Here is a 17,639-nt window from a genome sequence, read left to right on the forward strand (position 1 = left end):
GGAGTTTAGTGAAAAGTGAGGGGGGCGGGGAGTTACGGTGTTTGGTAATGGAGCAGAGTCAGAGGACGCCACATTTGTGTTATGGGCTGCCACGGAAATATATATTTATTTTTTAGAAAGACACACATTCACTGGATGGTGTCATAAGTGATGTCACTGACCATGTCATGAGTGATGTAATATGTAATGTCATCAGCAGTGCATTACACGCGCAAGTTATAGTGAGTCCAACTAACTATAACGTGGAATTTCATTGGTTTTATGTCAGTAAAATTTCCAGCTAACTATAACTGGTGTCAAACCTATGGTTTTTTCAGTGAATATATATATATATATATATATATATATATATATATATATATATATATATATATATATATATATATATATATATATGTATATATATATACATGATCTTCCCAGCGCCTTAAATTTGGCGAGAGGGGACGCCCCCTGAATTGGTACAATGTCCGTTGGTTCTTTATTAAATAGTAAATGCAGACGACGTGGTCATCCTTGATTTAACACCTATTGGCCTACAACATCGCTTTGAACCTTGACCAAATATGCAGAAGACCACTTCTAGAAAATTACCATCGCCAAAAGTAAGATCTTGGTTTTCCCTAAGAAAGGTCTCAGAATAAAGAGGTGTTGGGGTCCGAAAAACTGGAATTGGTTGTTTCCTATTTATATCTCGGAAAGGTCTTTTCAAAAAGAGGGCGAAATATAGGCCATATTAAACCCTGTTTGAGCAGGGCTGGTTCCCAGACTAGCGCACTGAACAGACTTCAAAAAATCTGTGGGAGACTCCACTTTGGCCATTTTTTGTCAGTGTTCAGGGTTAAAATTCTAACTTCTTTAAACAAAATAAAAAAATTCCAAAGTATTATTACAGAGGTAAGACAATGTCACAGAAACCACTAGGTTCCCCCTACCTGTATTCGTATGGGTCCTTTCAAGCTTGAATCTTTCTAAAACAATTTCATTGAGTTACTACCCAGTTGTGCTACAAAGTTTCCTTTGTACCTTTTTCTTTCTGTGACACTATGGCCACGGTGGACATTGCGCAACATAGCCGCATTGTGGTGCGCAATCATGTGCAGAATTATAATGTCCCCAAGGATGGCTTGGTCGTGATAATGGTGGTGAGTGCAGAAGTGGCTTACCCGTATGAGATTTTTTACTCATGGGTGACCATCCCAGCTATGAACGCAGATACGCGTGTGTTCGACATGTAAACTCCCACGGCTGTGCCACAGGAATATGCACCGTATAGGACACAGGAGATTCCTATAGATACTTGGCAGCATTGTGTTTGCTTTAATGGCGCCCTACCCCACTCTTTGACATCTCCGAGGTTAGGTCATTTGTCCATTACGGGCGCAACTTGGCCTGTTTTGGCTGGATTTACGCCTCATCCTCAGCAAGGAGCATGTAACGTGGCTGATTTACGACGACTACATGTAGTCGCAATTAGCGTGATTAGATCGTTAGTGCAATACATAACCCGTTATCTCCCCGGCAGGGCTCCCGGTGGTGCGGCACTTCCTGCCGGACAGGGCGTTATGAAGCTTCGTCCTGTAATGGTCAATGCTGTGATGGGCAAGCGCCCCCAGGGAAGGGATGATTTTCCTTTTTGGCTTGCTGAAATGTTTGACCAGCTGGAAGCTATATTTCCTAACACGTCTCCTGGTGAAAAACACAGGATTCTGACAATTAGCTTACCGAAAGACTTGACTCCTGAAATTGGTGACTGTGAAACCTGGGGCAAAACTTTTGCGGCGGTTTACACGAGGTGTTACGGCACTCCGTCTATGACTGTCCTGCCAACGGTCCTTAAGCGTGTTCAGGATGAGCACAGACCTGAGGCTGCTGTTGAATTGGGTATGCGCCTATGTGGCTCCTTTGATGTAGTTTCCGATCTCGTGCTTGCGAATGTCAAGGGGGATGGGGTAAACTTTCAGGTTGCCAATGCTTTGCAGGCAATTCCCGATGCAGAAAAACCCCGACAGTTGGCAAGGATTATTGTGGCAGCTTATAAAACAGTGGGCCACAATAGCAGGGGTCTTAAGCCTTTTTCTACTAAAGAGAAAAAACAAACCCAAGGGCAGAAGTCGGACACCGACGACCAGCCCAAGACCTAAAAACAAAATTGGCCAAAAAAACAGAAACAGGGAAAGCAACAACAACAGAAACAGGAGTCTCGTCCTGCGTCTCCATTGCGCCCACAGAACGTGTTTATGACTTGCGCGATTGTGCGATGATAAAATCCCCTTATCATTTTCAGGTTTCTGATCAACGCTCTCCTCGTTCTTTTCAGGAGTCATCTGCCTTTTTGACTGGTGGTGGAGGAGGAGGCAGGGGTCGTGGCCAGCAAGCACGCGACCAGCCCGGCCCAAAAGACGGTAAAGGCAAGCAGGACGATTCTACACCGAATAGACCCCAGTTTTAGAAAAATAAAGTCGCCGCTTTAACAGCACACAGATATGCCACAGATACTGAGAACGCAGCTTTGGAATCAGACATGGGCCCTGACCTTGCTGGACAGCAGGGCGGAGATTACCATAGTGCGAGAGGCCCTGCGTCCACTACTGAAGGTGACAGCGACTGACCGTTATGTGTTGTGGAGACAGCTGATACTAGAGTTGCTCCCCCGGACAGACTTTATGAAATAGTTTTATTCATTGAAGGTGACATACAACGTACCATAAAAGGGGTATTTTGGGAGAATCTTACAACTACCTATGACATTTTGTTAGCGGAGGCTGACTGGCCCCCGCCTTTTGTTTTTGCAGCTCCAAGAGGTGAGAAGGTGGTCTTCCCTAGTTTCGCGCACGCGGTCTCGAAGGAGCATGCGCTGAATTTTGCAGAGGAGTGGGCTAGAGCTCTTGCGCCGGCTTTGTACTGTACACATTGTGGATGGGATAAATTTTCCCCGCACCACGAGATACTCTTGCGGTCACAGCCACAGCCTCAACCTCAGTACCCCATAAGACGTGAAGCGAAAGCTTCCGTTGAGGCGATCCTTAAACAATTGGAATGTCAGGGAGTGATTGAAACTTGTGTGTCACCAATGATTAACCCTCTTTTTACTGTGACCAAGCCTGACGGTTCATATCGTTTGGTATTGAATTACCGGCATTTAAACTCGCATTGCCGTACTTGTGTAGTACAGAACACTCACGGTTCTGCCTTAGTGGATAGTCTGGTGCGTAAGCAGTTTAAAACCATGCTTGACATTTCCAACGGTTTTTATGTCCACCATTTGGATGGTCTGAGTTCCCAATGGACCTCCTTTACTTGCGGCGGTGTCCAGTGACAATTTCAGCATTTAACAATGGGCTACAAATACAGTCCAGGGGTATTTGCTGCCCGCATAGTCTCTCTCTTGGAGAGAGTCGACCTTGATACATGCTCGTATGTGGATGACATTTATCTCACGGACGACGAACTTTGGGAGCATCTGTATCGAGTTGACCGCATAATTTGTAGTTTTGAGGACTTCGGTTCTAAGTTCAACTTTGCAAAGTCGCACATTGCAGAGTGCACAGTGTTGTTTCTGGGCTACGAGATCAACAATGAAGGTCGAGGATTGGCTCCTCACTTACTGGAGAAATGTGCACAGCTGCGCGCTCCAACAACTCTGAAAAAATTAGTCTTTTCTGTGTTTTTTCAAATTTTGGGAGAACATACATTCCGGAATATGCCCAGCGTATCAAGCCTTTGTATGCTTTGATACAACCTACTTTTACCAAATCATGCTGGCTGCCAGAGCACTCGGCTATACTGCAATCTTTGCAGGCTGATCTGCTCGCTTCTAAATACTTACTGACTCGTGACAACCACACCAACCTGGTGATAAGAATCATCCCTGGGACGGTGGGTTTCACATACCTTTCTTTTAACGAAGGAGACACAGTACCTATTGCCTACAAGTCACACTTGTACACTTCGGCTGAAATGCGATTTTCCACTGTGGAGAGAGTTTTAACGGCTGATGCAGATGGCGATTCTTAAGGAAGGTGCTCTGTCACAGGAAAAACGCATGTTCGTTGTTACCCTGTGTCCTGCTTTGGAAGCAGTTACGAAAGCCAGTGTACCTAATTCTAAAGCTTTGCACCCTCGGTGGATGCAATGGGCTGCTTCTTTGACATCTCCGGATGTCATGTTTGTTTTTGATGCCTCCTTATGGTCGCAGGAGTTTTTGCAGTATGAATTTGTTCATCCTGCACCTTTGGCTATGCGGTCTTTGGAGGATTTCCATTGCATCATATACACTGATGGTTCGGCGCAGGTTGCGCATGGTTCTAAACACGCCTACGTTTCCGCATGCGCCATTGTGGTAGGTGCCATGGTGAACGATGAGTTCAAGTCCAGAGTCGTGCACACGCAGACTCTAGGGGACTGCACCGCACAATTGGCAGAGCTTCGTGCTCTGATGCTTGCATTGGAGTACGCTGATCCTAGTGTGATGACTCTGATTGTAAGTGATTCTTACTACTGTGTCCAGTCTTACAATGAGAACTTGTTCTTTTGGATTCAGAATGATTTTTGTGATTCCAAAGGTAGCACGATAAAACATAAAATGATCTGGGTCCGAGTGGCTGAGCTTAAAGAGCAGTTGCCCCTCGTGTTTGTAATTCATACTCTCGGTCATCAGCGCGTGGGAGTTCACGCTGTTGGCAACTCGCTTGCTGATGAAGCAGCGAAATCAGCAGTATCGACATATTTAGTTGCAGCAGTTACACGGTCCAAAAGTAAGATTGATGATGATATCTTGGCGGCTGTTGCTGCCACTGAGAAGGGAAGTAAATATCCTACGGGGTTCCCTTCGAAGTACACATACCACTGAAGTCCCGATAAGGTGCCTTATGTGAAAATTCCTTAAGTTGGGGAGAGATTGATTCCCAACTCAGATCGCAGACGTACTCTGATCACAGCGGCCCCTGAGGGTGTTGCGTCTGCGCATGCGGGCGATTCAGCCACTGTGTCTCAATTACAACAACGTTTTTGGTGGCGGGGACTGTACAAACAGATCACTGCAGTCCTTTTTCTTCTGATACTGCGTATAAGTACATTTTAGTAGCAGTTGATTCATGTGCACGCTTTGTATGGGTGTGGCCTCATCGCAGGACTGATTCACGGACTGTCATCGGGGATTTACGTGTCTTTGTAGGGATTTTTGCCTGTGGTACCTTCCATTCTGATCAGGGTCCTGCTTTCGCCTCTAAGGCGTATAGGGATGCCATGGTTTCGATGGGGGTCCAAGTCAAATTTTCGTCTCCATACCGATCTGAGGGTAATAGTGTTGTGGAACGAATGAACCGTGACTTAAAGCAATCACTGACAGCTCGGGTTATAGGCACTGGCAGAAACTGGCTGGCCCATCTCAATGGCGTGCAGCGTGCTCTTAATAATCTCCCTAGAAGGTCTCTGGGTGGGCGGACCCCATACAAAATGCTCTTTGGTATCAAGATGTATGTACCGGACCTTGACGGTCTAGACTCGGTGGTTGTTGCTGCCTCCTTTGACGTAGATGAACATTGCAATGTTTTACAGACTCTACAAAAGACGAGAGACAGTCTTGCAAAGGAACATTTGCCCTCCACTTTGGATGATGCGTTGCAGATCCCGGTAGTTGGCTGGCTACCCCAAGTTGGAGAATTGGTTCGGGAGAAGATCGATAACAAAAAAGAATTTGGTCCCTCATACCGTGCTCCAGTTCCGGTACTTGGTGTGAAGGGCACAAGAACAGTCATTTTACCACCACTTCCAGGTCGTAAAGAAAACAGGTATATCTCCATTGACAATGTCAAGATACACAGAGTGGCCGATTCTTCTTAGTATGACACCGGCAGTCTCATGTCCTTCGATTGTGAGAAATTCTGTACTGGCCACTGCTTCGAATCCTGTGCCTGAGGTGGCCATCGAGATGCCTGCAATTTCCAGTCATTTATTGAGTACATTGCCTGGTACTCAACTTGATGAAACTGACCACACTTACCCAAATGACTTATAGATGCCTGATTTACAAACTTGTTTGGCCACAGAATCCAGATTTTCATTTGACTCTGTTTCACACACATCAGGGAAGCCTTCCAGAATTAGAGTCTATGCAGCTTTGTTTAACAAAAAAATTTTGATTCCCCCTTGGACATATATTTGGCTGGCACTTTTTTCAATTTACCTTTTTATGTCAATTGGTTTTGTGTTTTATTTTTTCCGATTCGTCAATGGACACTATGTCGAAGAGAGAACATGCATTCGACATCTAAATGGAACATTGGCACCCCATTCCTCATCGCATACTGCACACAGATTAAAGAGAGACTTGGCTTTTGTTAACATCACTGCCTGGCTTGTCCTTGATGGGATTGTATGTGATGCTGTTAAATGTCAAATCTATGGCCCCACTGAGGTTATAAATGTCCCTAATGTGCTTAGAGTTAACATGGGGGATGTGGTCAAACAAAACATACGTTCTGATGATTGGGATGTTCAGGCCGTAGATGCTTTGTTTGCTGATTTGAAATATTATGCTGCCTTTGATGCTGAAGATTTGTATTTAGAATCTGCTAATTATGGTGATTTATTTTGTTTCCAACATTTAGGCAACCACTTCAAACATAAAACTAATTCCAGGAGGAGTACTGTAAATTATACACAGTGGGAGCATTGCCCAGCACCTTTAAGAGGCAGCTCTAGTACCTTTTTGAAAAAGTACACTTATTTTACCGATTTTAATCAGTCCAATCCCGCTTCATTTTATTTTAGAATGACAGAAAAATCTATGTCCAAAGTTAGACTTACCGATACTAAGTTATTGCACTCCAAGTCCTTTTTAGACCAGCTAGCTGTTGGAGGCTACGAGTTGTGGAAGGAAACCATTGACCTTAAATCAGTTTGGGGTTCAAAAAGTTGGCAGGTACAAGGCACTGAGGCTTTGCACCGTGCATGTCTCATCCCGAATCATATGTTGTTTTTGAATTCTACAATTTCACAGACAACATGCTTTGGATTGGCTACTTCTAAAAAAATAAATACTAATCCTTCCCTGATTTAGAAGAAAATTCTGGTTGGGGTAATACTACAATATTTTCGATTAGAGAGTTGCAAACTCTATTGCTAAATTCGTCCTTTAACATATCCGGTTTGGATCCCAAGGGCTGGTTACTGTGGCACAGAAGTGCTGACTCGTGCCAGCATCGTTTTCTGGGTATTACTGATGGCTTTACACAGGTCAGGTTAGATCCCCGTTTTGAGAGTGACCATTCTGTAACTACCTATTCTGTAGGCAAATTATGTCAGAATTGGCTCAAACATTCTACCTTGGCGTCAGTTAAACTGCATTTGTCTAAACTGACTGACGATGTTGATTTGAATGATTTCATAAAAGGCCCAGCTAGAGGTAGATCTAGAAGATGGATATATGCAGTTTACAATGAAATCTGGAATAAGTCACAGATTGAGGCCACTACCCGCCTTAGGGCTATTGATCAAGCTAATTTAGAAAAAGTGCTTGCAGTTGTGGATAATAGCATTAACACGCTTTCTTCCCGCATTTACACGCTGGATAATATTGTGTCCTCTGTTGTTGATATTGTGCAAGATGATGTGTCTGTATTATACCATGGTCAAAATCAATCACGTTCTGTTATGCAGTTTGCGTGGACCTTGCAGACGCTGAAGGCCGGTAGGGTGCCTTGGAATTACATGAATGTCTCGTCACTTTTTGACCCGTTTAATTTAACTGATAAGCAACGTTTGCTTTCAATGAGAGATGCATCTTTTTCCATGTTACACATTGAACAATTGGAGTCTTTACCTTTATCGGTGGCGGAGGCCAATACTGCTACTTGGCTTATCCACGGATTAATAACTTTACCTTTCGCCTTGTTCAAATTTACAAATTGTATGAAATATTTTGCCATTGGTAGATACGAGCCTCTAGGTAGTTCCTATCTCCATGAAGCATGGTCGCTCCCCTTTACGTACAGATGCCTTAGGGATGGGAAGGAAGTTTATCTTAATGGCGAAGAGTACAAGAAAACACCAAATCACTCATTAATGTGTAGACATATCCAATTACACGTCTCTTGCAATCAAGAACGGCCTAATTTAGCCTGTGTTTTGAAGGGTACCCCCGTTCCCGCAATCGTCCCCATATTCACATTACTGGCAAACTGCAGTTATTTACTTCTAAATAATGAAGATTGCTGTGGGTTATTAAAAGGCATTGCTTATGTGGTTACAGTCAGTGAACGTGTGGTTTGCTGTAAAAATGTGTTGTATCCACCCACGCATGGGAACTTGGATGTTTCCATCTGGCTGAGGATTCCGACATTGAAGGCAGAGTTCAATAAGATGAGCAGAATAAGAGCCCTATTGTCACAAAAAGAAGTTGCCCCGACATCTGCTCATGAAACATTTGTCCTTCACGTGGCTAACACCCGCACAGAAGTGCATGCTTTATTAAATACTGACCTACCATTACATTTCGGTGAGCTGATTCATACAATCTTTAACGCATCCTCCACTTCGGGACTGGCGCACTTTTTTAAAATAGTAAGCAGTGGCCTTGTGACTTCTTTCCAAAAGATATTTGGAGTCATTCCTGCTTTCTTCCATTCAATCTTTTCCAGCCTGTTTGGTGGATTTCCCGTTTTGCTGGCGCTGGCTGCGGGCTTTCTAGTGTTATTTTGTTTTATTAATAATGGATGCCCGTCCTGTTTTCCACGACGAACTGTCGCGGTTGGCACTGTTTCGCAACAGAATGCTTGAATATTATGGAACACTGCAGCTCGCCACCTTAAGTGCAGCATATAGATTATCGTTTCGATTTTCCTATTTCACATGTGTCCAGCCTGTCTTTCATTGCCTGAGCTGCGATTTCGACTGGGCCCTGGATTTGTGTCTCTGCAATATGGTGTCTCCTGACGTGGATTTTAATCAACTAATGAGTCCCTTAGTTGCTCATGAGTTGCTTTGTTCTGATGGAGGGATTATGGCCTTGGCAGCGATGCAGGGAGTACTGGGTCGTTGGAATATATTTGCAGCGGCGCAAGATTTCTTGGCACACAGCTTCATTGATAACCCGCTGAGTTGTCCTCTGATGGTACTAGAGGCTTCGGTAATTGAAGAGCATGTATGTTCTTTCCCGCTCTTAAATTGGATGGCTGAGTTGTTTTCGGATGATAACAGTGACTTCCTATTGGAAACTGTGGCTGCTTATTTTGCATACTTGGTGTTAGACTGAGACCTATCGAGGCCCTTGATGTCATGGAACTTTTTCATTGATTTTTTGGGGGAATTATGATGAACCCTATACTTCACGGACCTATTGACTTTGACTAAAGTGAACACTAAAATGTCATGCTGGTGAGATTTTAGTTTTTTGGCTGACACAATTATTTTACCTCACCTATCTTATCTTATCTTATCTTATCCGTGCTCGGATCATGGGAGGGTGTCATATAGTTATACTTTGCCTATATGCTGTGTTAAGTTAGCATGAGCGTATTAGAGGTTTAAACGCCATTTTACCTTTCTGCTGTTTCTGCACATGACACATATCTGCTGCTTTAGCTTTGAGCCTTGTAGAATGTTTTGATTCACCCGAGAATAATATGTTGTTACTCTGCTATCAGCAGTGCTTGGTGAGCTGTATCTGTACAGTGAGTGCTGAAACCTTCAAGGATATCTCAACACAGTGGTTGTTGTGAGGTCTGATCTTCGCACGTTCCTAGACATAACATACATGCAGCTGCAGCCAAATTCAGGCTTTAGGCGCGTTTTATATGGCTTTGCACTGAGCATACACACACACTTGATGATGCTTCCATGCAGAGAGCTGGTGGAAGATGATGTGATCCCTTACCACTAAGATCTGAGGTATGGGCACGCCCTGATAAAAACCCAAAGAGACCTTCTTAGATATAATATAATATACTAGCAAGGGAGGGTGAGAATTAGGTGTTATAGAACCCTATTCGTTTTAGCATTTTACCATGCTTTCACCATTTGTATTCTATGGACTAGTGACTATGCTGATTACTTTGTTTCTTATAATATGTTTGCTTGTATTAGCTAAGATACTGCGTTTGAGAACACTGCATTAGTGAATAAACATTTCAAATATGCATGTGTCCTCTTTTACTCCTAGTTCTGTTCGCTTTGCCGTGCCAAGCCTAGCCGAGCCCTGCCAAAGCCACGCCCCGCCAGACCAAGCGCGGCGATTGCCGAAACTCAGAGCGTGGAGACCCGTAGCGAGGAGGACACGGAGCACGGAGCTCGGAGCAAGCCCCTGTCTGCCGGTTTACAGCGGCAGGCGGGCAAACGGGCAAAACGGGCAAAACGTAAAACATCTCCACCCCTGCCTCGGAGAACAGCGGAGCCCTCGGGGAGAGGCAGGGAGAGTCGAGGGGAGCGGGTGCGGGAGCGGGAGCAGCGCAAGCAGGAGGGCTTGCTGAACACTCCTAGTTCTGGATTGAAATGATTGTATAACGAAAGAGTGTTCATGTGTTCCACGTTACCTGAGGTGTACTAAGTCCATGTTCTGGTTTGTCTAAGCATTGGGAGTCTGTGATAACCAATGAGACACTGTAGCTAGTCTGGTAGGGGATTTTGGGTACTAAGGTGAGTTTTGGTACACCCTAATTCACTGAGGTTCCAAGTCTCTATGCACAGTTCTGTATGAGAATGGAATCCCTGCGACAGAAACAGGGAAAAAATATGGCAAAATCTTAAGCTATCAAGATTTTAGTATGCAACGATTAGGGAAAAGGCCTTTAGCTTGACAAATAGACTAGTTAGCCCTATGGGCCAGTCTGATCCAGCCAGATAGTTAGGGGTTGTGGAACGGAATCGTCCCCTACCTCCATTGGGCGGTGGCTTAGCACTAATTCCCTGGACTCTGAACCCGACCAAACCGCGTCCCTGGCAACACGATCTCCTCCCCTTTCTCTTCCCTTGCAGGAACCTACCAGAACAGACCGAAGACCGGAACCGCCCTGTTCTGAACCAGGAAGTCCCGCCCTCGACCCGGATCCGGAACACAGAAAAGCCGAGAGAAGCGAGGAGAGAGCGTTCAAGGCAGCGGACTCGTGGCAGGAGACAGCGTGCGGAGAACCCGAGTTGGAGAACGGACAAAGCGGGTGTGATGGAGAAGAGAAGACCGGAGACGAGGAGGACGACGTTTGGACCGAGGACTGGTGGAGTCCCCAGGAGGTGGCTGGAGAGCGGCCGCAACTCGCGGGAGAGTTGCGGCGGGGCATGTGAGTACCCTGTCTTCTGGCTCCCAGGTGGACTTGTATATAAGTGTAGATAGAGTGTCCCCTCACATTGCTGAAACACTAAGTGCACTGTATATTTGTATAGACCACGTCACGAGCCCGGTAGTTTAGAAAACCCCCACTTGAACCCTCATCACTTCACCCTCTTCCCTCCCCTTCTTGCCTCTTCCCGTAGCTGACCGTAATATCCCATTCCTCACGCTCGCTTCCTCCCTCACACAACCCTGGTGTCGGTGACAGTACTCACACAGTCCTGCGTTGAGGACTAATCGCCCTGTTTTCTCTCTCTCTCTCCCCATACCTCCGAGGATCACCGGACACGTCGTGGAAAACACGGACCTACTCCTGAGACGTCCAAGGCTACAGAACCATTTTCGGATCCCTCCTCTCCTGACAGCTCTACATCCAAGAACTTTATCACATTCTCAACCCCTGTTTCTTTCCCTTCCAAAACCCTGACTTTCTGTACAACAATAAAACAAGCTACGAGATAGCTCACTATATTCGGCCTCCACGCCTGTTATTCCGGTCCGCCCAAACCCCTAGCCCACAGGGGTTCCAAGATGTCTAGTCCCTTCCTTTGCCCTTTACGGCCTTTCTTGGCGTAGATAGCCTTCTCAAGGTGATAGGTTGCGACTAATCTAGCCAGACATTGGGAGAGAGGGAGATGATCTGCATCCACCCATGCTGAGGTTATGAGGCTGCAAAACTCGGCTGGGAGACTTACCTGACACTCCTTGACTCTGTCCTTGCCGTGAGGGGAACGGCCGCACCGGAGTCTGTTCTACAAACGCCGTGAGGGGAACGGCTGGGACCACATTTCCCAGGGGCCCCGTCGGCGCACACCTGACGCCACTGACACCGCGTCCGGAGTCGCTTGAAAAGAGAGGAACGCCTACCGTACCCGCCGGATGCGCGCGGGACGCGCCGGACGAAGCCCTGACAAAGGGCGGGCCGTCTGTGGCCGTCCGAGGCCAGAGGAGGCCGGGCTGGGCCACCCCCCTTGACTCCCCCAAAAAGGTACTTTGTATTGAACTTTTCCTATTGGATTGATACCTGACCCCATTATTCGCTGATTGGACTGTCTGAAACGACCTGAATGTTAGACTATAAACTTTATGTACTGACGAGAAGGGAACTAACCATTTTGCTTGTATATTGGGATCTACAATAGGAAGAGTCCATATACCAGCTTCCCCGTGGAAGGCCTGCACCAGGGGATAGTGTAGCAAGTGTAAATAATGGCATCCCCCTTGGTGGTTTTTATTTTTCATGACTATGTCTAAACCACCAAAAACGCGCTCGGCCACAAGTAAAGCACACTTACCTTGTACATCTGATTCTGCAGGCTCAGAGCCAAGCACAGTCCTGTCTCGCAAATCAAAACCCACTGCCATTGACTTGATGCTGAGGAAAGTCTCTGGGGAGATTGAGCGTATGGAGAGGAGTCTGTCTACCTCCCCAATACCTATCTTAGTTACACCCACACAACCTAGGGATTTAAATACATCAGAAATTTCTCAAACTGAGATACTGGGAAACTCAACTGAGGGTATCCCCTGTGCCCAGTTGGTAGCAGAGACAGGGACAGACACCACTAGGGACAGTAATAAAGCTACATGCGAAACACCCAAACAACGGGGCAGTATAAAGGGCCAACCCAGAAAAAACAAGCCAACCGTAAATGCACTTCGCTCAAAAGACAATAATGATGTGATTACTGTAGAAGTAGGTACTCGTGAGAACCTTGTAAGCACAAGGTGGTTGACCTGAGCACTCCTATGTACTTGAATGAGCAACGAGGTAATCCCAATGTAATGTTCAAAAAGTTTTATTCACTTTTTCACATCAAGTTAGTATTTTCACCATAATATCCAAGGTACTCCTTGTATAATGGAAGCTGTAGCAATTTTTTTCATTATGTGAACTGTTCCAAGAATTCAAATTCAAATAGCGTCAAATGCATGTATCTTCACCCCAATGCATTTCGAGCTTGGAGGCTCTTCGTCAGGGGGTATGTAACTGTGAATAAAGTGGAGGAAAGCTATATCAGTCAGGGGCCGGAAGTGTTAGAAAGATAAAGTTTATGACAATCTAAAGAGAAGAAATGCGTCGGAACCACTAAATGCAAAGGCGTGGAGTTACATGCCAGAGACCTAAATAAAAAGATTGAAAAGATGTGCCCAAATAGTTATCCAAAAATGTGTCTAAGGAAAAACGTGGTGAGTCTAAAGGAGTCGTTGATCATGCGAAGAAATCAGAAGTGGAAAGATACAAAAAGGAAAAAACAGTGTAATGGTGTGTTCCGAGAAAAAGTCACCTCTTGTGCGAATATAAAAAAAGATCGCCATCTGTTAGTGAAATGACCGCCGTTTGTTAAAGGAATACATCCACCACCATGCACCGAAGTGGTAAATTGATACGAGCATAACGTCCAGTTACCGTAAGCTGTGAAAAAAACTTTACGGGCATGATAGAGCCAAGTTTGCTTACCGAAATATACATGCGAAGAAAGCTGTTCTGAGGGTAAACGGGTGACGAACGCCATCCAGTGAACGTGTAAAAATGATTAGAGAAACCGCGGGTGCGTTTAAACGGCACAACAAAGGAAATGAAAAGCGGATTATAGGTGATAGACATGGACAAGAGACCAAAATAAACAAAAGCCTGAAGAATGTGAAAAAACCGTGACGAACGGTGCAAATGTAAAAAGTATGAAAGAAGAAAAGGGGAAAGTTTAAATGGAAAGAGATAGAATGAGAGGGAAAAGAAAGACAACACTTATGTGGGAAAATCGAGGAAGAATATGAGAAAAAGTGTGTGAAGAACCACTGAAATTTAAAAGTTAAAAAAATAATACAAATGGAGTAATGAGATGGAGTAAAGTGTGTAACGGAAAAGATTGCCAAAAGAAGACAGGGTATACACATGTGTTACACGTGGGAAAACTGTATAAACACATTGTAATAAAGCATGCTCAAAAAGTTGAATAACCAGCTAACAAAAAATACTTGACAAAAAAGTCTTTCTGAGTAAATTTCCATATAGGTGTTAGTCTCTATCAGATGTTTTTGTACACTGTCCAAATAGAATTGGGTATCCATGATAACCAAGGATCCGCCCTTGTCAGCGGGGCAGATCTTGATGTTGTCATTGGTAGCTAGTTGGTTCAACGCAATTTTTTCTTGTTTTGTCAAATTTTGTTTGTGTCGTATTGGCGCTTTGCGGATCTTTTCTAAATCTTTTTGTACCAAAGCTTCAAATAGGTCCAAAGTTTTGTGGCTCACTGGAGCCATGAAAGTGCTTTTGGGACGCAAATCCAAAATTGTGTGCTCCTCGGGTGTAGAGGGAGTCGAACAAACGTTAGAAAAGAAATGCCTCAAGCGTAAGTTTCGCCTGAATTTGTACAAACTGGTTTGGATTTCTAGGTCATTCATGTTGTAAGTGGGGACGAACGAGATCCCTTTCTGTAAGACTTTATTTTGGGTAGATGAAATGATAATCAGATGTTTATAATCAGGTTCTGTGGCTCCTCGTTGACTGAGCTATAGGCCGTTGTTGCTCTGTTGTACTGTGTTCTCCGGGATCTCCGGTTGCATCTGTGCCTACCCCTAAAAAAGGCACTGATCCAGTGCTTTGTGTTGTAGGTTGACTTGTTGAAGCTGTACTCTGAGGTGGTTGACTAGCAGAGGCACCTCCTTGTTGGTGTGGGGTTGGACAAGGTGGTGGTCTTGCTTCTTGTCTGGATTGACGAGAACGAGTGGAATCATCTGAAGAAGAGGTATCCCTTTCTGTAGACTTGTTCTATTGTGTTCTTTGTTGTCGTCTAGCTGCGTAGATTTCGGCCCAGTTGTACACCTCCCCAAGTTTATAATCTACGGTGTCCCGTTTGAATTTCCGTAATTTCCGCTCATTAATTTCTTTGGTGTATTTTTCCAATTGGGTGTTGATGTCTTCCAATGTTTGTCTTAATTCCTCTCCAGTGAGTTTTGAACTAAGTTCCTCTTTGAGCTGTGTTACTTCAGTGGTGAGGTCTTCTAACATTTTAGAGAGTTCTTCAACAATGAGTAAAATCAAATCGAGTGAACACTTGTTGAGTATCCCATACCATCTTTCAGTAAATTTAATGTTATTCTTGCATAACGTAGATTTCAATGGAATGCGTAAACCTCTCGGTATTCTTGACACTTTATGATAACGGATTAGTGTACTAGCATGTAGGCGCTGGTTAATCTCCCTTTTGGCTGCATAAAGTAGTTGACGTATGTTAGACTGTACTGATCCTGTACTGGAACTAACACATTCCGGTTCCTGAATTAAAGTGTAGATGCGTTCCGTATCTTCTGTGGAAAATTCAAAAGTATCTGCTTTGTTTGATGTCAGGTTAGCGATGTCTGCATACGGCATAATGTTCAACAGGTGGGTGCAAAAGCGGGTGGACAGAAGGAAATGACTGACTAGAACCAGTTCTAGTCAGTCATTTCCTTCTGTCCACCTGCTTTTGCACCCACCTGTTGAACATTATGCCGGCAGTTCTGATTATTTACCATTACACACTGACCGCAATCAGTGCTCACCCAAGCCACGATCCTGTGGGTAACCCAAGCCACAATCCTGTGGGTATACGCACCAGTATCCCCCCTGGTGTTCTCTTACTTACATCACAAGCCACAATCCTGTGGGTATACGCACCAGTATCCCCCCTGGTGCTCTCATTAACGCCGCCTACCACCGACGATCACTTTCCTATGAATACCATTAGCTCTTCATGTTGAGGAATCTCTCGTTATTCACTAGGGTATGATACTACACTATTATGGATCACAAAACGATTGCCGAATTAGATGATGTACAACTTATCCTCTACTTCAAGGGCCCCTCTCTCCCTCATTATTCAACCACTGCTTACCTGATCGGGGGTTGCGTCCGTTCACAAAACAGTACCTGACTAGAAGAACAGGTTACCTTGGTCACATAAGAATAAGAGGCGCATGCCGGTTCACTAAGAACATTATTTATCAGAACAACAATAGCAATATAACACTAAACTATAACTATATACTATAACATACGTACGCAACCGGTGCAAACAGAGATCTCCATAACCCAAGATCTGTCTCAAACAAATCAAATAGTTCACCCACCGATTGATAGACCAGAATACTTCCCACCACACATAAACTTGTGTAACGAATGGATTCTCAGACCAGATAGAATCAGCTCCTCAGAGCACCACCAGCCCAGCCGAAACATAACCACCTCCCTCCTTAGGACCTATTTACAACAGGTATCTATGTCTCCTACCCAAGGATGGGGAATTAGCAATGTGCATGCCTATGTTTTCTACAATATCACACTCACACCAGCTAGTCTCGCGGCAACAAGGGCCCAGACTATTCTACCCTAGGGCAGTTCTGATTATTTACCATTACACACTGACCGCAATCAGTGCTCACCCAAGCCACGATCCTGTGGGTAACCCAAGCCACAATCCTGTGGGTATACGCACCAGTATCCCCCCTGGTGTTCTCTTACTTACATCACAAACCACAATCCTGTGGGTATACGCACCAGTATTCCCCCTGGTGCTCTCATTAACGCCGCCTACCAACGACGATCACTTTCCTATGAATACCATTAGCTCTTCATGTTGAGGAATCTCTTGTTATTCACTAGGGGTATGATACTACAATATTATGGATCACACAACGATTGCTGAATTAGATGATGTACAACTTATCCTCTACTTCAAGGGCCGCTTTCTCCCTCATTATTCAACCACTGCTTACCTGATCGGGCGTTGCGTCTGTTCACAAAACAGTACCTGACTAGAAGAACAGGTTACCTTGGTCATATAAGAATAAGAGGCGCATGCCGGTTCACTAAGAACTTTATTTATCAGAACAACAATAGCAATATAACACTATACTATAACATATAGCCTGCAAAGGAAAATGAAAGGTTAGAATGTGCACGCTAATAAGAAAGGGTCGAAGTCACCTTATTAATATGAAGTCTGGACTCAGCAGTCATCTAGGTTCCCTTCTCGTCTGTGCCTTGGCTCGTCTTAAGGTCACACTTCTGCAGTCACGGATACACGTCTGCACCGCTATGCTCTCTTCTCTTCACCTTCCTCCAAGTCACTGGAACCTTCCTCTCTTCGGCTGCTCTCTCTCTCTGGCTGTTCTGCACTACTCCTCTCTCCTCTCAATCACGGACCATCTTCACTTCTCGGCTTCGATCTTATAACTCAGTTTCAGCCACTCGGGTATTCGTTCCCTTAACTAACTGCTTCACTCTTCATGCTCTGATCTTAATGTCAAAACTCGCCAGACGCTCCAGCTAAAG

Source organism: Lissotriton vulgaris, chromosome 7 (genome assembly GCF_964263255.1).
Source record: "Lissotriton vulgaris chromosome 7, aLisVul1.2, whole genome shotgun sequence".
NCBI lineage: Eukaryota > Metazoa > Chordata > Amphibia > Caudata > Salamandridae > Lissotriton > Lissotriton vulgaris.